Source organism: Rana temporaria, chromosome 2 (assembly GCF_905171775.1).
Source record: "Rana temporaria chromosome 2, aRanTem1.1, whole genome shotgun sequence".
NCBI classification, from domain to species: Eukaryota; Metazoa; Chordata; class Amphibia; order Anura; family Ranidae; genus Rana; species Rana temporaria.
The window spans coordinates 144,572,546-144,593,571 of record NC_053490.1 but is presented as its reverse complement, the minus strand read 5'-3'; the positions used below and the strand labels follow the sequence as shown (position 1 = coordinate 144,593,571).

At 42.6% G+C, this 21,026-nt stretch overlaps 1 protein-coding gene across 1 annotated transcript in view; it reads right to left on the bottom strand.

The window, feature by feature from the left end:
* LOC120928243 overlaps positions 1–20,269 on the bottom strand; it is a 140,913-nt gene extending 120,644 nt beyond the window's left edge. Inside the window, exon 1 of the mRNA XM_040339351.1 lies at positions 19,737–20,269. The gene's annotated coding sequence lies outside the window, so the exon portion shown is untranslated. The remainder of the gene's footprint in view (positions 1–19,736) is intronic.
* Positions 20,270–21,026: the final 757 nt, after the last annotated feature.

Genomic DNA, 21,026 nt, shown 5'->3' with positions numbered 1-21,026 from the left:
ATTGGCGTATAACACTCACTTTTTTACCCTGAAAAAAGAGGGTAAACTGTACCTGCGTGTTATACGCAGGTTGCTGTGGAAAGTTGTTCTCCTGAAACTTCCCTCTTAAAGTTAGGGTGCGTGTTATAAATATGGTACATGCTTTAAACATCCATTTAAACATTTTATATGTGGAAAAGAGTATTATAAAACTGACCCACAGCCATTGTCATTTTCCTTTAACTGTTTATGCAAAAATATTGACAAAAAAATACCCCAGTAATTAAATTCTCCTACATAAAGTAGCACAATTAAAGGAATGCCTGGGAGAGATCTTTAATGTACTGTATACCATCCCAGATTATGCATGTAGTTCTAAAGTGTAAATCAAGCCAAACTTTTTTTTTATTAAAGCTGTTTAAGGGTTAGAATCTTGTAAGGATTTTACTGCTATCCAGGGCTCTAATCGTGAGAGTTTCCCCGTATTCTATCTTGCTGGCAGATGTTTTACAACAGAGTAAATCTGCAACCGAGGCACAGACAGAAATAAAAATCTCACAGGTGTTCTAGCTTTCCTCTGCTCTACTATAAAATATGTTTAATCCAAAATAAAGCTGCTTAGAAAAGGAAAAAAATATTCTTACCTTATACCCAGCCTCTGCCCATGACACCTAAGTCAAGATGCAATAATCATGCAACCCCAAAAGACAACGTTTCCAACATACAATTTTTTGATAAAAGAATGTAAAGTTATTGTGAACTTACTGAACAGTTTTTGACAGATCTGAAGCCCTTGTGACAGCATTTTATTTACAACAAACTCTCCCCAAGTTCAGGAAAAATTAATAACCTAAAACTGTATGTAGCAGGTGTCTAGTTTCTCCCGCGACCTCGCCAAGCTGGCCGCCACGAGGTGCACAGGCTTTAGAGCCTAAGGCTGCATTCACACCTGAGCGTAGATCGTTCGGTCGTTTTTTCGGGCGTTTTTTTTCTACGTTTTTTTGCGCGTATTCATGCTTATTTGCGCGTTTGCATACAGCGTCGTCAGACGTTTTTGTACTTCAATGTTTTTTATTTTAGCCAATAGGAAAAATTATCATGTTTTCATCGTTTTTTTTTTTTTTTTTTTTACAGAATTTTCAGTATTTTTTCTTTTATAGTGCAAAAAATAAAAAACCCAACAGTGATTAAATAACACCAAAGGAAAGCTCTATTTGTGTGGAAAAAAAGGACAAAAATGTCATATGGGTACAGTGTTGTATGACTAATTGTCATTCAAAATGTGAGAGCACCGAAAAGCTGAAAATTGATCTGGTTAGGAAGGGGGTTTAAGTGCCCAGTGGTCAAGTGGTTAATACCACAACATGAGCTGCTTTTGAGTAGAGAGATCAGATTATGATACAGATTATGATACAAAGCTATGAAAACACACACATATTGCTTCCCGACATTAACCTTGGGCACGTGGGTGATTTTTGCTAATAAGATCATTACCCCATAATGAATTGTGATTGCTGCACATGCAGATGCACGTAGTAGTAATTGATTGTACAAATTTGGAACATTGTGCTACTATTAGCTGTTTGGCTGCAGCCGCTGACTGATATAATATTTGGCATGCAAATCTTAGCCTTTGGACGGTATAACAGTAAAGCTGCCACCTTTTGAAAACCATTTCTCCACTCTTACCTGCTCCCATCTCCTGGCACACTCTGCCTATTTTCAAGATGGCCGCTGAACAATGTTTGAGCAAACTGAATATGGCCACTGGGGCAGTGCTTCCCCTAAATTAACATGGCCGCTGCATGAGAGCTGCCCACTTCAAATGCTCAGAATGATACATGCATACCTCCCAATGTTTCAAAAATTCACTGCGGGACATTCTTTACATTTGTCACTGACGTTGTTGACGGGGGGGGGGGGCGGGGGAGGTTGCCACGGGTCGGATCGGATTTGAGTTGTTGAGCGCGGGGGGGTGTTGACACGGGTCGGATCGGATTCGAGTAGTTGAGCGGGGGGGGGTTGCCGTGGGTCGGATCGGATTGAAGTTGTTGAGGGGGGGGGTGGTTTGGGGTTTGGGGAGGTGGGTCGGATGTTGTCTCCCATCACACCGGATATTTAGCAGGGGTGCCACAGATCGGGTGCCGCTGATCACTCATCTTTGCATGTCTCCCCTCAGACCCCATGCTCCTCCGTCTTGAACAGCTTCCTGTGCGGGAAAATTAAGCCATTCGGGGGACTGCGGGAGGATGCAGCCTGTGCGGGAAGTTCCCGCAGAATCCGTGCTGGTTGGGAGGTATGTACATGCACTCTCTGGAATGTAATTACTAGTTTTTCCTTCTGAAGTGACTGCTGGAATACGCACCTATTAGATTGAAAGTGTAGCACACTTCTACTGAGAAAAACTCCAAAGAATGAGAAAACAGGCAGTTCTTGGAAATATCACATTGCATGGTTCTATTCACTTCTTGGGAGGCAGGCTGCAAAACTCCAGACAAGAAGGAATATAGCCATGGCATCACTGCTGTATGTGCATAGCTCCCAACTGTCCCTGATTTCGTGGGACTGTCCCTGATTTGGAGCAATGTCCCTCTGTCCCTCTTTCCTCCTCATTTTGGTCAAGTAGGTGGGGTACTACCACACGTATGCTGCTGTGCTGGTGTCAGGAAAACTGCTTTTACAAACAATACATGCAACAGTAACATTCAAGTGATTAAATTGGATCATTTTATTGCTACAGCAATATCATAATTTATAAAAGTACACCATGATTATGATTACTTATTATGGTATGGTTGTCTTTGTACATTAATCTCACTTATTTTATATATTATTTAAAAAGAGTTGGCAAATTAAAGGGTTTTATGTGTTGGTTAAGACAGGCCTCGACAAAATCCAGACACCAGATCGCAATTGCGACAAGAAATTGTAACCTGGCGCCTGGGGAAGCTTAGGGCTGCAGAAGGCCGCAAAGCCGCGGCCTCAATTACCGGCCGGCGCGGGTCGTGATTGCGGCGGGCCCGCGCCCGTTGGTTATTGAGGCCGTGCCTTTGCGGCCTTCACAGAAGGAAGCTGAGGTGCTCAGAAGGAATCTAGGAGTGGCCAGCTTGTGGTGACCTTTGGCATTACAGGTTACATTACAAGTAGCAAAAAACAGCAGTCCTAATGTGTTTTTTCACTGCCATCTCCTTCCCTCTAATTAGAACCCCCAAACATTATATATATTTTTTATTCTAACACCCTAGAGAATAAAATGGCGGTCGTTGCAATACTTTCTGTCACACCGTATTTGCGCAGCCGTCTTACAAGCGTACTTTTTTTGGAAAAAAATACACTTTTTTTTAATTAAAAAAATAAGACAACAGTAAAGTTAGCCCAATTTTTTTTTATATTGTGAAAGATAATGTTACGTCGAGTAAATTGCTTGTGGAATGGCGACACACTTTTACCCTTTAAAATCTCCATAGGCGACGTTTAAAAAATTCTACAGGTTGCATGTTTTGAGTTACAGAGAAGGTCTAGGGCTAGAATTATTGCTCTCACTCTACCAATCACGGCGATACCTCACATGTGAGGTTTGAATACCGTTTACATATGCGGGCGCTACTCACGTATGCGTTTGCTTCTGCGTGCGAGCTTGACGGGACGGTGTGCGTTTTTTGGCTGCTAACTTTTTTAGCTGGCTCCTAGATTCCAAGCAAATTTGTCAAACCCTGGTTTAAGAGTGAGGCTGGACCCAGGTTTTTTTTCAGATGTTGTTTGGCAGAACTCAGTTTCACCACCTTGGGCTCTAGCCTTCTGTTCCCCGCTCAACACTGTATTTTCTAAACATAAAAGCATCCCCCCTCCCTCTCTCCCCCCTCTCTCTCTCCCCCACCAGGTGGAGCTCCAACAGGAGGCATTGGGGTTTACAGATGAAGGGGTGCATCTAAAATAGGAAGGGGTGGGGCAAATTTAGAAGGGTGGTGCCCGATTTTAGTCTTGGCTAGGGTAGCACAAAACCAAAATACACAATTGGGGAGCATACCATTGTAGGGGGCACCCTCTGCGATTCTCATCTGTTGCTTGGTGCTGATGCCCCTGCTCAATGTGTTGCTGCAATTGGTGGAGCTGCCTAGAATGGGGGAGGTACTAGAGCCGGGCCAATACAACAACAAAGATATGCCACCTGGAAGATGATAGTGCTTTTAAGGAAAGGGGGGATGTGTGTGCAGATTTCAGAGCTAAGGAGGGGGGAAGTGAGATGTGGATAAGGGTTGCAGAGTGGGATGCAAAATAAAGAGCAGTGGAAGAGGCACTCCTGAACGCTGCACTCTGTATGCAGTGCACGCCTGAACTTTACACTCTGTATGTAGGGGACTCCTGAACTCTGCACATGGTGTATAGAGCACTTCTGAACCCTGCACTCTGTGTATAACACACTTCTGAACCTCTGTATGTAGCATGTTCCTGGTATATAATGCCCCTTTAAGAACTTCCCACCCTTAGTGCAATTTGGCCAAACCAACAATTTGATGTGCCATTCTACCACTCTCCCCCTGGAGGGGGGGTAGTTAAGTTTCTGCACCTATTTTCTGAGAAAAAAAGGCCTGTTGGGACCTATTTAGATATTCTTATAGGTGTTAAATGTGCAGTTCCCTGCAGCAAGCGTATCTACTGTGTGAGGACTGTCTCAAATGAAACAACACCATAGAACACAACATAACCTGGAAAGACCACAATTTCTGAAAATGATGATTAACCTCCCTAGCAGTATTACCAAGTGTGGCTCTGGGTTAATTTTCATTACCAAAAGTGGTAACCCCCGAGCCACACTCGGGATTGCATTGCAGTATCCTGGTACAGGATACTTACCCTGTCCCCAGGATCCTGCGATGTCCTCCCGGTGTGTCCTCCGCCAGATCCTCCTTCCGATGTATTACTGTTGCGGGGTCTGTTCCCTGCGAGTGTCACGATGCATGGGGGCGGAGCCCGGTGGCAAACTCAAAAAAGTACAAAACACATAACACACGTTACATCTGTACATTACATTATTGTATCAAATCATTTCACATCAGTTTTGTCCCTAGTGCTTTTTCCAGTGCCCTGCCTGCACGTTTATATTACAGTATATATACTGTTCTTTCTGCCTGGAAACTTGAGAAAGTCCATGGCATCCAAAAAGCGTCCCTCTACATCAAAAGCAGATTTAGACCAGCTAGAAAACAGCGATGGTGAATTAGAATCACTTGCAGAATTAAAGAGGTTGTAAAGGTTTGCCTTTTATTTTCTAAATTGGTTCCTTCAAGCTAGTGCATTGTTGGTTCACTTACCTTTTCCTTCAATTTCCCTTCTAAATGTTTTTTTTCTTTGTCTGAGTTTCTCACTTCCTGTTTCTTCTCAGTAAGCTTTCCACCATCATCTGAACGGTGGAAAGTCATTTAGAACAGCTTACTGAACACCTTACTGAGGAGGAACAGGAAGTGATACATTCAGACAAAGAAAACAAAGAAAAAAAACATTTAGAAGGGAAATTGAAGGAAAAGGTAAGTGAACCAACAATGCACTAGCTTAAAGTAACCTATTTAGAAAATAAAAAACAAACCTTTACAACCCCTTTAAGTGATAGTGATTTGTTGCGAAATTCGTCATTGACACTGAAAGACATTCAGACACTGAAAGTAACAACATCTACAATTTTGCGACTGAGCAATTTTTTTTGTTTTTGTTTTGATTACATTATTGAATAAAATTATTATATTATTATTTTTTATAATTATTTATAGTTATTTATAATATTATAATTTATGATTTTGTGTTTCAAACTTTATCATACACAGGTTGTCTACTAGACTCTTGTTTAGACAGATTTAAGTGGGTTATTCCTAAGAATTACAGGCCTACAATATAAAACGCCAAATTTCCATGCAAAACAATGTACCGCATTGACATTCAAAAATCAGACATAATCATACTGCCAGGGAAGTTAATGAAAAATTCAATATCATTCTAATGGACAAGCGACAATCATCTGGTAGGATTTGGAACCTGTCAATTGAATACTAGCAGTATTCCATGGGCAAAGAATCCTTCCTTCCTATTCTTTAGTCTCTCTTTTCTTTCCATTAGTAATAAAGTTGTTGATAACCTAGCAGGGGCGGCCCGTCCATTAGATGCACCGCCACCCCCTATATGCATAATGGATAGATTCATGCGCTGCAGCCGCTCCCTATTCATGATTCCGGCCTCTTTCAGGTCACCGGGCATATGAATTACAGTGGCCAGCCATAGGCTTTAATAGGCTTCAAAAAGGGGGGACTCGGGGCACAGAGCATTGCGTCTGGAGCCCACCCAGGTGTGTTGCGTCCTGGCCAATTGGGAAGCAGGTATGAAACCTGTTTCCCGACTAGCAATCCTATTGGACGCTTAGCGCCGGGAGGAGGCTAGAGGAGACACTGCAGAAGCTGCTCCAGGAGTAGTGTCACCCCCCAGAAAAAAACACAAGCCACCACTGTAACCTAGATGTTAATTTCCATATGCATCAAACGTGGGTTTAGCAAATACATTTACTGGGACATCCCCACTGTGTTGCTAGGCTTGGATCTGTGTGCTTATATTCAAAGCATGTTTTTAAAAGGTAATTACACTTTGGCTTAAAAAAAAAAAAAAAAGAAAAGAAAAGAAACAGCACCATTACATATTCAACTGCTATACAAGCCACTTTGTAATTTAAGGTTATTAAATTGATCTCTCCATCTCAGTCTGGAGTGATTTTATGGATGGTTTAAAACTGAAAAAAAAAAAAAATTCTGTTAATTACTTGTAGACATGGCAACAATGGGGCTTCTGTAACATGGAGAATTTTCTTTTGCTAATTTGTTTGCCATCTCTAAATCAAGACTTCCTTAGAAACTTCTTGTTCATTTTAACATGGAGAGATTTGTTTCTTTTCTCATTTCCTCAACAAAAATGGAGTTACACTTTAAATGTCAGTCTCCTACTGTTCCCCATTAATATTCTTGCTGAGCACTTCCATTTCCCTGGCGATAAAAATGCTGGGGAAAGTGATTGATGCAGTCTGTGTGTCACTCAGATTTCTGTCAGATAGTGCTTAAAGGATTACTGCAGTTTCATCAAAAAGTGCAGAGTTCCAATAGTTCAACAATGCATTGCGAATAGGTGAATGTGACCCTGAGCACTGTTGGGTAGAAACCCATCTTCAAGCTACCCTGGTAAAATGAGTCCTCTACAACAGTGGTCATCAACCCTGTACTCAGGGCCCACTAACAGGCCAGGTTTGCAAGATAACTGAACTACATCACAGATGATATCATTTGCTGCTCAGCAATTGCAGTATTCTATTCTGCATCCCAAGGTCATACATAAAACCTGGCCTGTTAGGCCGCGTACACACCATCGGTCCATCCGATGAGAATGGTCTGATGGACCGCTTTCATCGGTCCAAACCGATCGTGTGTGGGCCCCATCAGTTAGTTTAACCTTCGGTCAAAAAAATGAGAACTTGCTTTAAAATTCAACCGATGGACTGATAACCGATAGGTCAAAACTGATCGTTAGTATGCAAAAGCATCGGTTAAAAACCCGCACATGCTCAGAATCAAGTCGACGCATGCTTGGAAGCATTGAACTTTGTTTTTTTCAGCACGTCGTTGTGTTTTACGTCACCGCGTTCTGACACGATCGTTTTTTTAACTGATGGTGTGTAGGCACATCAGACCATCGGTCAGCTTCATCAGTTAACCGATGAGAACGGTCCTTCGAACCGTTCTCATTGGATGGACCGATCGTGTGTATGCGGCCTTAGTGGACCCTGAGGGTTGATGACCACTGCTCTACAGTGTTTGTCTTGGCTCTGACCTCCATGCCGGAAGGGGGATAAAGAAATGGTGCACAGTCTTGTTGGAATGGCCAATGTTTACTATATACTATTGCAGGGACTATGCATCTCTACTTCATGCACCCTTTGTAGGGAACCACTACTTCTGTACAAATGAAAAACCATAAACATAAGCCATTGTGGTTATCCTTATTGTGGAAGTATCTTGTGAGACAAGTTACAACATAGAAAACAAATCTGCAAGACGTTTCCTTATACTGGTACACACATGCTGGAAAAGTGAAGCTCCATTTTTCATCTCTTTTGGAATCATCTAGATTTTTCTCTTATAGGGAGAAAAGAACATACAAAGCTTTCAACCTGAAGAAGAATCAAATACTGGGTATCTGTGAGAGCCATACTGAAACATTGCTGCTGTAGGTACAGTTATATTGCACAATAATACCAGGCTGTGCTGGCTAGACTGTAGGGTTGTAATGTGTAGTTTGTATCAGTTGGGGTTATAGGGTTTTGAATATCTTAATTAACCACAATACGGCCAAGCACACTAACCTAGGCAAACCAAGCAACAGTATTCTGTTATGAGGTGGTGCTCCTACATAGAATATACCTTCTCCCCATCGGTAATGTCTTCTTTTCATTATATGGGGTGGTATCTTAAGGCCTCTGTGGCCCACTCCTAAGAAAAAAATGAAAACTGTATCCTTTTGACTATTTACCGCATTTGCCGGTGTATAAGGCGACCGGGCGTATAAGACGACCCCCTAATTTTACAATTTTTTAAAGATTTTTTGCCAGTATTCACCGTATAAGACGACCCCCCTTCAGAGGCTTCCGACGCTTCATATTTCTACCTTCTGGAGCAGGGGTCAAGTCCTGGGGAAAAAAGTGTGGGAACTCCCACCCAAGATCCACTCCCCCACCAAAAAAAAAAAGTATACGATCATATGCATAATTACTATGCTGTTTTTTGTTTTTTTTTCGATCCACTGTACCGTCCCAGGATAACTCACGGCAGACCTCTGCAAAGTCTCCTGGGAACAATGACAAAAGCTCCCAGGAGACATTGCGGCATCGAGGAAGTGACGGAATACCCGCACACTACCCGATGAATCCATATACAGGAAGCGGCCAGTAACATAAAGGATTACTAAGGTTCGCCTGCCCCTGACAGTGACTCGAGCTGGGCATCGCTGCTTAGTGATGGATTGGCTCGGGCGGCTCGGCTGCTCTAGTCCTGCAAAGGGAACTCCGTTCCCACGCGTTCACACAGGACTTGAGCCCTGTTCTGGAGTCATATTCTTCGTCATTCTTGCTGGAGCTGGAGCCAATCACGGTGAGCGATGTATTCTATTAATGAATACAAAGCCTGCTTGGATTGGCAGAGGCTGTAACATCATCAGCCCACGCCTCTCTGACTCTCAAAGCCAATCCGAGCAGGCTACTGTATGTAGCCAGCTCGGATTGGCAGAGGTTGTTACTCCAATCCGAGCAGGCTGTGTATTCATTTGAATACATCGCACACCGGGATTGGCTAAGCGGTATATACTGTATGTAGCCGAAGCTACATAGAGTATTACCGCACATCCAGCAGGCATGCGAGCAGCTGACCCGGCGTATAAGACGAGCACTGCTTTTTGGCCAGTTTTTTTAAGTGTAAAAGGTAGTCTTATACGCCAGAAAATACAGTATTAGTATTTGTTTTGCATGCACCTTCATCCCCACTGTCAGGCCTGTGTTCCTTTGGAACAGACCAACCCCACCATCCTTAGCGGTTTATGCTTTATTGAAATGGTTAATGTAGAAGCATAGACAAGATTAACAAATGTAAAAAAATGACTGATAAGTGTTCTACAAGGGTAAGATATAACACTAACCAGTTAAGTCATCCAAAATGTAGATTGTTTTTCTCCTCCTGTACCATGTGAGACAGCTAACCACTATGCTGATATTAGTACCACATACGACTTAATACCAATATATCAAGATTTTCTCTGACTGTGAATTCTAAAACCACTATACCAGTAGAGCTGCAGAATTAATTGTTAAAAAATCGTGATCTCGATTCAACCCCCCTGACGATCTCCAATGCAGAGTTTGCAGATTCTTTTGTATAACAAGTGGAGAGACTTTATCTGCTCACTCAGCTGTCAAAAGAAAATATCCAGGCAGTCTGCCAAGTTTTTAACAGGAAACATTATAACTTATGCTTCCTTCTTAGATCAAAGGGATAAACTTCTGTGTGTGTAAAGAAACAATACAGCAGTCTGTCAAGTTTGTAACAACATGAAACATTGTAACAAACTTCCTTCTTAGAGCAAACTTATGTGTGTAAATGCAGGAAGTTTAACAACTTAAAGTCCAAATCTTTTTCTGACACTTGTTTCTTAAATTAAAATCAAAATGTTTTGCTAGAAAATGACTTGGAACCCCCAAACATTATATATATTTTAGCAGAGACCCTAGGGAATAAAATGGCAATTGCTGCAATATTTTATGTCACACTGTATTTGCCCAGCGTTCTTTCAATGCAATTTTTTGGGAAAAATACACTTCAATGAATAAAAAATGAAAAAAAAAACTGTAAAGTTAGCCCAATTTTTTGTTTTAATGTGAAAGATTATGTTAAGCCGTGAGAATCGTGATCTATCTTCTAAGCAAAAAACCATGATTCTCATTTTAGCCAGAATCGTGCAGCTCTATATACCAGGGCTCAAAATTTCAAGTCCTGAGCTACTAGCCAGGCTTCAATGGTTACTCGCCACCAGTTGACCTACCATCCCCTACCCAGCCCCGCCCCTAATTCTGCCCATAATCACGCCCTCTAAAATTATCTCATGAAATGTGAGACTGCCATGGGGCCACAGTGAAGAAACAGGAAGTGGGCTGTATAAGGTATTTTCTGGCAGAAAATAAATGTTTTACTATCCAAAGGTAAAACAACAAAGATAGGAGTTTTAATAGATGGACAGTTGAAAAAATTACTGAAGGTCCGCTTTAAGAAGATTAATATATGAAACATATCTATTTATCAAAAATACAAACACACACACATACATATAAGTCAGGGAATCAGATCCCCCATTTTCTCCTTGGTGTGTTCTTTGGCATGTTCTCCATGTTAGACTTGGTGAGGAAATAAGATCCTTCAAGTCTACTACTAGTTAATTTACTCACCCAACTATTAGAAAGAATAGGTACACCAGTTCCTTTTTTTATTAGTGACACAGTCCAAGAGTCACAGGACAGAATTAATTTATATATAGACACATCGTGACATATCTTCAAGACTAAAAATACTGGTCTCCAGTGGGACATTACTTTTTTGAACTAAGTGACACTATTAAATGCATAAATCAGATGCCTGAGAGGACAGGAAAGGAGATCTTTCTGCAAAATGCAGTAGAATTGCCGGACTCTGCAACCTTTGACATTAAAAAGACCTTCTGACTCTTATAATTTTATTAGTGATCATAAGCCTACCACACGTTTATTTAGTTTCAAGGGTCTCTACACTTCAGTTCTACCAAAAGCCTGATATGGATTCCTGGCAGTGCCATTTTGTATGCTCTGAAGCTCCAATATTACAACAACAAGTTGAAATAGACCGCTGCCAGATTGCAGTTTATGTTGGTCCTCAAAACCCACACAGTGTCTTATTGTACACACTACACCAGATTGTTAGCTGATGCACTGCAGTGTGTGTGTATATATATATATATATATATATATATATATATATATATATATATATATATATATATATATATATATATATATATATATACTACAATATATCTCAAACATAATTAAACAACAGTACATGGATCATGGATGTACATGGATCTGCTAGATTTTAAGTTTACGTCATATGGGTGCTTTTAAAGCACGTTATCTTTTTAAATTAATATCAAGATTGTTTTCAAACTTTTTTACTCTATTTGTTAAAGTGGCCAGGGGGATCCTGGCTAATGACGTTCTTCATATGGTCATCATGGTTCATGACCATATTCAGACAATTGCGCGTTAAGCATCATTTACTATCACGATAACCGGATTTACAATCCACCCGATTTATTGACATTCAGCAGCCAGTCAGGTTGTCGTCATTTGCAGTGAGAGACAATTGTTGGCATTGGTTGTCATCTTGGGTTGATTTACTAAAACCGGAGAGTGCAAAATCCTGTGTAGCTATGCATTGAAACCAATCAGCTTCCAGTTTTTTTTTTTTGGTGAAAGCTTAATTGAACAAGCTGATTGGCTACCATGCACAGCTGCACCAGATTTTGCACATTCCAGTTTTAGTAAATCAACGCCATTGTGTCAGCAGGTCATCATTCATTGTGATTGCTGGATCTACAACACTGGATGACATGATTGATGATGGATTTACACCATGTAACATTTTTTTTAAATAAAATACAATGCTGTCAATGAGTTTATTTACATAATGTATTTTTTGGGGGTGAATGAGTAAGGAGGGCTACTAAGTACCCCTTACTCACATAGGGTAGAGGCATCCTTATCAGGGGTCAAGTCCTGGGGAAAAAAGTGTGGGAACTCCCACCCAAGATCCACCTCCCCACAAAAAAAAAAGAGATACGCTCATATGCATACCGTATTTATCGGCGTATACCGTGCACTTTTTTGCCCTGAAAATCAGGGCAAAATCGTGGGTGCGCGATAAAAGGCGATACTAGCGCCAAGTTTTGAATACTGCGCCGACATATACCGAGCGCAGTACACTCGGGTATAGTCGGGCAGTCTCTGCTCCTTCCGCACTCACGTCCTGGACGTACAGCATTGCCGACAATACACGAGTGTACTGCGCTCTGTATATGTCGGCGCAGTATTCAAACTCGGCGCGGGAAACGAGCGGGGAGGACGCGAGGACGCCGCGAGGATGCCGCAGAAGGACGCCGGACCCACCGAAGAGGACACCCGACCCGCCGAAGAGGACACCCGACCCGCCGAAGAGGACACCCGACCCGCCGAAGACGGACGCCGGACCCGCCGAAGAGGACACCCGAAGCCGCAGAAGGACGCCGGACCCGACGAGGCCGCCGATGGATGCCGCGCAAGACACCAAAACTGTAAGTACAAAAAAAACTTTTTTTCCACAGGATTGGGGGCCACTTTAGGGGTGCGCGGTATATGCGGGAGCGCGTTATACCGCGATAAATACGGTAATTACTAAACCGCATGTTTAGCAAGTTCTTTCTAAATCCTGCGATAAATCGTGGCAGACCTCCGCAATGTCTCTTGGGAACAATGACAAAAGCTCCCAGGAGACATTGCGGCATCGAGAAAGTGACGGAATACCTGCACACTACCCGATGAATCCATATACAGGAAGCGCCCAGTAACATAAAGGATTACTAAGGTTCGCCTGCCCCTGACAGTGACTCGAGCTGGGCATTTCCGCTTAGTGAAGGATTGGCTCGGGCGGCTCGGCTGCTCTAGTCCTGCAAAGGGAACTGCGTTCCTGCTGTGAAAAAAGTGCAGGGACTCCGTTCCTACGCGTTCCTGCAGGACTTGAGCCCCGATCCTTATTCTGAAGACAGCTTCTATATTCCAAGTAATCCCCCTGCATCTGCTGCAAAAAAAAAGCTGGAATAGCAGACATGGATCAAGATCTCTCCAATAGCACACAAGCACACCATAAAGCAGATTCAACAAACTAGACGCCTACTGATGTCACAGCGGATATTGATTTTTACTGGCCAAAACAAAAAACACATTACAATGTAATAAAATCATGCATCATGAGCCTTAAAAAACATTAAAATCACAGGAAAATTCTGAGTCAAAGGTGTGAACCTAGCCTAATCTAGAACACATACATTGTTTCTTGGGGGGGAAATAGGGGTGACCCTGCATTCACAGGAACCCAGGCAATTGACTGAGAGCATCAATGATCAATGAAGTTAAAGACACTAAAAATAAACTTGGCATGCATTCTCATTTAGGTCATATCTGTTCATGTTCTTATTCATACATTATTTGCTTCTTTTGTATTCTGTTTAATCCTAGAGGATTTGCAAGCAGCATTGCTAGCTGTGATTAACCCTTGATCTGGAGACGGGAATATTCTTTTCACTCAGCAGGACAAGGTTTAACTACGTCTTTTACAAAGGAGAGCTAGATGCTTTTTATGTATTGAGCTCTAGCTATATTAGCTGAAAATTCCAGCATGGCTTAACAGCTCAGGTTGTTTTCTTCTGGATAGATGTGAACATGGATTGCTGCACCATTTTATTCATAGTTACAGCTGAGGTTTATTCTAGCTTAATCTGATGCCATACGTCACTAGAGACGGCATGAAAGGCTGGTATTTTTGGCCACTTGCCTTTAAGGCTGGGTTCACACTAGTGCGAATTGGATGAGGGTTTTCCGCATAGAAGGAGATTGTGACTGGCTCCCTATGAAGCGGTTCACACATCTCTGCAGCGGCTCCGGTGCGAATTGCACAGGAGTCCTGTGCCTCTTCTGTTCTGTTTCAAGTCCATAATTAGCCCAAAATTCTGGCTGAAATCAGACCTGAAACAGTGAATGGAGACACATTGGAATCCTGCTGTGAGCCGCTGCGTTCCCAACCCAGCCTAAAGGCTAACTACACCTTTACACAACGTGTTACACCTATATTTAACAGAGAAAGCCCCTCCTCCCGAGAGAAAAAAAAAACATGTCAATGAAGACTTATGGGATGTATGACAGCATTCTGACCTAGGCCAGAAACCAGGAAACAACTGAAGAATACTGTATGTAAAAAAAAGAAAGAAAAAAAAGTTTAAAACAAGAAAATATAATATACCTTAACCGCTTAACGACCGCCGCATGTACATATACGTCGGCAAAATGGCACGGGCAGGCAGAACGACGTGCCCGCACGTCGCTGCCTTTCCGCGGGTCGGGGGTCCGATCGGGACCCCCCCGGTACATGCGGCGGTCGCTAAGCCTCAGGGAGCGATCCGGGACGAGGGCGCGGCTATTCGTTTCTAGCCGCCCCCTCGCGATCGTTCCCCGGAGCTGAAGAACGGGAAGAGCCGTATGTAAACACGGCTTCCCCGTGCTTCACTGTGGCGGCTGCATCGATCGTGTCATCCCTTTTATAGGGAGACACGATCGATGACATCAGACCTACAGCCACACCCCCCTACAGTTGTAAACACACACTAGGTGAAGCATAACTCCTTCAGCGCCCCCTGTGGTTAACTCCCAAACTGCAACTGTCATTTTCACAATAAAGAATGCAATTTAAATGCATTTTTTGCTGTGAAAATGACAATGGTCCCAAAAATGTGTCAAAATTGTCCGAAGTGTCCGCCATAATGTCGCAGTCACGAAAAAAATCGCTGATCGCCACCAATTAGTATTAAGAAAATAAAAATGCAATAAAACTATCCCCTATTTTGTAAACGCTATAAATTTTGCGCAAACCAACCGATAAACGCTTATTGCAATTTTTTTTCCAAAAATAGGTAGAAGAATACGTATCGGCCTAAACTGAGGGAAAAAAAATGTTATATATGTTTTTGGGGGATATTTATTATAGCAAAAAGTCAAAAATATTGATTTTTTTTCAAAAAATTGTCGCTCTATTTTTGTTTATAGCGCAAAAAATAAAAACCGCAGAGGTGATCAAATACCACCAAAAGAAAGCTCTATTTGTGGGAAAAAAAGGACGTCAATTTTGTTTGGGAGCCACATCGCACGACCACGCAATTGTCTGTTAAAGCAACGCAGTGCCGAATCGCAAAACCTGGCCTGGGCATTTAGCTGCCTAAAGGTCCGGGGCTTAAGTGGTTAATATCGGTTAACTAATGCTATCAGCTTAAAGATTTAAAAAAGTTACTGTTGGTTGAGAAAGTTTAGTTCCTCTTTAACCTTTGTAGATGATCTCACCAAAACTAAAATTCCGATTGCAGGGGGATATCTTATATCTTAGTGCAGACTAATGGGAAAATTAGCCACACAAGCAGGAAATTACATTTCTGGGGGAAATCTGTATACCAACGAATTGTCCCCTGGTTGGCATATTTCACTTAACGTTACAGAAAATTACAGCAGCTGATTGAAACGTAAAATGTAATTTTAATAACAATAAATTACAATATGTTAAGCCTTCTTGATTTATTTTTTTCTATGTACTGGGCCGTTGTCTGCCTTTTATAAGGTCTACTGTATACCACCTGTTTTTCACTTATAATTTGAAAAACGAATAAAAATTTATTATAAAAAAAATGCAACATGGCTTGTGTGGCAGTTGTACATAATACATTATTATTTTTTTATTTGCTATATTTTTTCAGAAAAGTGGAGTTACCATTTATGCAGAGAAAGATCATATGTATCAGAAGCATAATAACAGTGAAATAGTACAGCAAACAATCAGATTTTGATTTTTACCAATAGTAATTGTAGTATTCTTTTATTGCATTTCTCCTTGTGTCTCACAGATAAACACCGATCAGCCATAACATTATGACCACTGACAGGTAAAGTAAATAACATGTTTTCCCTGAAGTTGATGCATTGAAAGCGGAAAAAAAAATGGGCAAGCATAAGATTTTGAGCAAATTTGACAAGGGCCAAATTGAAATGGCTAGACAATAACCGGATCAGAGAAACTTTAAAACTGCAGTTTTTGTAGGATGTTCCTGGTCTGCAGGCATCAGGACCTACCAAAATGAGTCCAAGGATAGAAAACCGGTAAACTGGCGACATGTCATGGGCGGTCAAGGCTCACTGATGCACGTGGGGAGCAAATGCTGGAGCTAATGTAGCTCAAATTGCTAAAAACATTAATGCTGGTCCTGATAGAAATATGTCATAACACACAGTGCATTGCAATTTGTGCTGTATGGGGCTGTGCAGTCACAGATTAGTCTTGGTGCCCAGGCTGACCCGTATCCACAGCCAAAAGCATCTTCAATAGGCATGCAAGCATCTTAACCGGACCACAGAGCAATAAAATAAGGTGTCCTGGTTTGATGAATCATGAATTATTTGACATCATGTAAATGGCCGGGTGGATGTGTATTGTTTACCTACGGAACAGATGGCATCAGGATGCACTATATGAAGAAGGCAAGCTGGCAGAGGCAGAGGCAGCTACCACAGCATACCTTTAGAGGTCTAGTGGCGCCCATGCCATGATGGGTCAGGGCTGATTTAAAGGCAAAAGGGTGAACTACTCAATATTAGGCAGGTGGTCAGGGCCGGATTAAGGGGCTATTGGAGCTGCAGCTCCAGGCCCCTTCCTTAAGATATGCCCAGCCCAGTGCTGTGAGTGAGTCAACAATGCTGCCCAGCCCTGCTCTGTGTGCAGTTTACACACAATTGATGTGTAACTCACTCATAGTGGCATTGATATGCAAATTGTTAGAGCGTACATAGGTATGTCAAACTCCTGAAGCCCTGGCCCACCATCATCTTTGCTGAATGCTGCCGACACTGGGATGGTACAACAAACCCTGCCTGCCACAGTCACTGAGCCTGCTATCTATCAGCCTGTACTGCAAAGGTGAGCAGATGAAGGGGGGCTGGGATGTAAATTTGAGCAGGGGCACATGGATTTAAGCAGAGATGAGGGGGTGCAGAGGTTAGCAGGGGGATTTAGAATGTACATGTGTGCTGAGGGGAGGTCGAAAAAGATGCAGAGAGGCAGGGAAGGGTCTTTCATAGTAAATACCCCTGTTACATGGTTAGTAAGTGTAAGGCTCATTTCACATCATGCAGATATGACAGAGCACGCACATTCCCATGCATTGCGTGTAGAGCAGCAAGGCTTTGAAATCGTGTGACTTCATCTGAAACCGCAGGATTCAAAGCCGCCTGTCAGTGCGAACTTCGGGTGCAACTTTAAAGACGTCTCTAGATGTCTATTGAAGTCAGACCCGAAATCGGCAAAAGTAGTGCATATGTATTGCCGGCATTGGCACCGCTCCAATCGGTGCAACGCTGATTTTGCGGCTGATTGGAGCGATGCCATTGCTGGCAATAGGCTCCAACTTGTCATGCGTTTTGACCTGTCAAATTGCATGAAGATGCGCTGCACAATGTGAACGAGGGCTCCACCCACAGTTCGCCATGGTGCACTATACGTGCCACATTACTTCCCTACTAATATTACCCAAAGGCACCTTCTCTCTCTCGCCCCCTCTCACCCTTCTTTCTCTCACTCCTCTCTCTCTCTCACCTCCCCATCTCCCTCTCTCCCACCCCCCCCCCAATTTAATATTTTTTTTAACAAAGATTTTTGCATTTTAATTTTTTGTTTTTTGAATTGCATTTTCATTTTATTTATATCCATTAAAAAAGGCCCACCAAAATCCTCAGCACCATGCCCATGATGCTCTATGACCACCCGCAGGGCCAGTTTAAATTAAAGATGGGCTCAGGCGTGTTTGAAATCCCACGTGCCCGATCCCACCAGGAAGCCAACACTGCACACAACTAATCACAGACAGTGAGACATTTCCCGATCTGTGCAGTTGCGGATTGGGAAATGTGTCACTGCCTGTGATAAGTGCAGTGTCGGCATTCCTGGCGGGATCGGGCACGTGGGATTTTGAACCTGCCCAAGCCCATCTCTAGTCATAATGTTACGGCTGATTGCAAATTTAAAAAACAGCGATAAGCCTCATACACGGTTTGATTGTTGGCAGGGGATTGTTTGTTGGCAGAAGGTTGTGCTAAATTCTTACCGTTAGTACACTCCTTTAGACAATTGTTTTCCAATTTTTGGCCAACAATAGGCTAGTGCATTTTTTGCGGACAACAGCTCCACGTCTGATTTTTTATGGTCAGTACACAAAACTGTCACACAAAAGTCGAAAGTACAAACACGCATGCTCAGAATCAATGCTCAAACACAAAATTAGCAGAAGGGGCCCAAAGGGTGCTACTCAAGAGCTGAAATTCCTCGTAGTACGTCATGTTTGTGGCGCGACAATTGTGTAACCTTAGTATGCAAGACAAGATCCTGGCACAAAAATCAGACGCTCGGTTGGCCAACAATCGTACCGCATGTACCAGGCTTAACAGTGTAGAAAAAAAACGACATGAAACAGTAAACATAGGGCTGGATTCAGATACAATGGTGTATCTATCTGCCCGGCGTAACGTATCTCAGATACATTACGCCGCCGTAATTTAGGGCGCAAGTTCTGTATTCAAAAACAACTTGCGCCCTTAGTTACGGCGGCGTAACGTATTTGGTCCGGCGTAAGCCCGCCTAATTCAAATTTGGATTATGTGGGCGTGTTTTATGTATATTAACTGTGACCATGTGCCGTTCGTGAAAAAATCCCAGTGCGCATGCTCGAAATTCCGCCGCAAATCGTCATTGCTTTCGACGTGAACGTAAATTACGTCCAGCCCTATTCGCGAACGACTTACGCAAACAACGTAAAATTTTCAAATTTTGTCTCGGGAACGACGGCCATACTTAACATCGGTGCGCCGCATATACGCCTCATATAGCAGGGGTAACTTTACGCCGGGAAAAGCCTAACGTAAACGGCGTAAATGTACTGCGTCGGCCGGGCGTACGTTCGTGAATTTGCGTATTTATCTGATTTACATATTCTAGGCGTAAATCAGCATACACGCCCCTAGCGGCCAGCGTAAATATGCAGTTAAGATCCGACGGCGTAAGAGACTTACGCCGGTCGGATCTAACAGAAATCTATGTGTAACTGATTCTATGAATCAGGCGCATAGATACGACCGGCCATACTCAGAGATACGCCGTCGTATGTCCGTTGTGAATCTACCCCAGCGTCTGACAATAAAGTTTAAACATTCACAGTACAAACAGGATAAAATGTATCGGTTATAAAAGTATCTAATATACTGAAAACACAGGCAAAACACAAACTTTAACAACACATAAGCCGTAAAAATAATTTCTTACCTGTTCTGCGTTTTGTAATTGCTGGAAAGGATGTTTGGCAAGTTTTATGCTTGCTGCTAGTTTAATGACAAAGTACGTGCAAAGTCAAAGTGGATGCATCCACAATCGATGGCGGTGATTAAAAAGGAACAGCAGGGGACTAGAGGTGATCAAAGACTGAAGTTTAATCAAGGCTCTCAACAACTTTTTTTTTTCCTTAACTAAAGTTCTCCTTTAAATGTCTCTGAAATCAGTGCTCACAAAAAGAAGGCTGGAAAAGGCTGCGAGCAACACTGCTGATAAACAAATACGCCGCTTCCACATTACTGATTCTATCATTAAGCTACAAGTGGTCTGATTTAATGTGTGCTTCTGCTGGAAGGAGAACAGTAAATCACTGCACCTGACCCAGTTCTCTGCAGGCCTGAAGTGTTCTGGAACCCCCCCTCCCTCTCTGTCTGTGGAAGTTGTTGCCTTGTCTATTGTCTCCGCTTGTCCTCACCTCCTGTCTTGTGTTGTATGTTCTGTCTCTAAGGCAACAGTCACTCATGTTAGATTGCAATGTCTTTGTATAGTCGAGCTGTCTGTCTTTCGAGAAGCTTGGCAAATGGTTTTACTTTTTTTTTTTATATCCCACAGCTTGGATTCACAAATATGCAATGCCATTTAGTGAAACTGATTTTATTTGTAATTCTTTTCTGAAGTAATAAAGTCATTAACTCCTAACCTATCCTTCATTTGGAATTAAAGGGGTTGTAAAGGTTTGTTTTTTATTTTCCAAATAGGTTCCTTTAAAGCGGTTGTAAACCCGCATATAATTTTTTTTTTTTTTTTACACCTGCAAGGAAAAAGCCATAATGAGCTAGTATGCACCGCATATTAGCTCATTATGAAATACTTACCTCGGAACGAGGTAGGGAATTTACCTGGTCCACGCCGAGCCAAGCGCGTCTTCCGGGTATCGCCGCTCCAGCGATGTGATTGGCTGGAGCGGTGATGACGTCACTCCTGCGCATGTGCGCGGGAGATTTCCTTTCCGGCATGGGTCGGCGGTAGGGTTGCCAACTCATCCCTTTAAAACAGAACACATATTAATTACACAGGTTCTGAGGCCAATTTAATGCAAATAAGGCACCAAGTGAGTTTAATTACCTCCTTAATCAGCCACAGAACCTGTGTAATTAATATGTGTTCTGTTTTAAAGGGATGAGTTGGCAACCCTAGTCGGCGGGGCCGGCCCTTCAGCCGAGGATCCCCCCTGCGCATGCGCCGCTGCAATCAGCGGCGCATTGCGAGGGGAATATCTCCTAA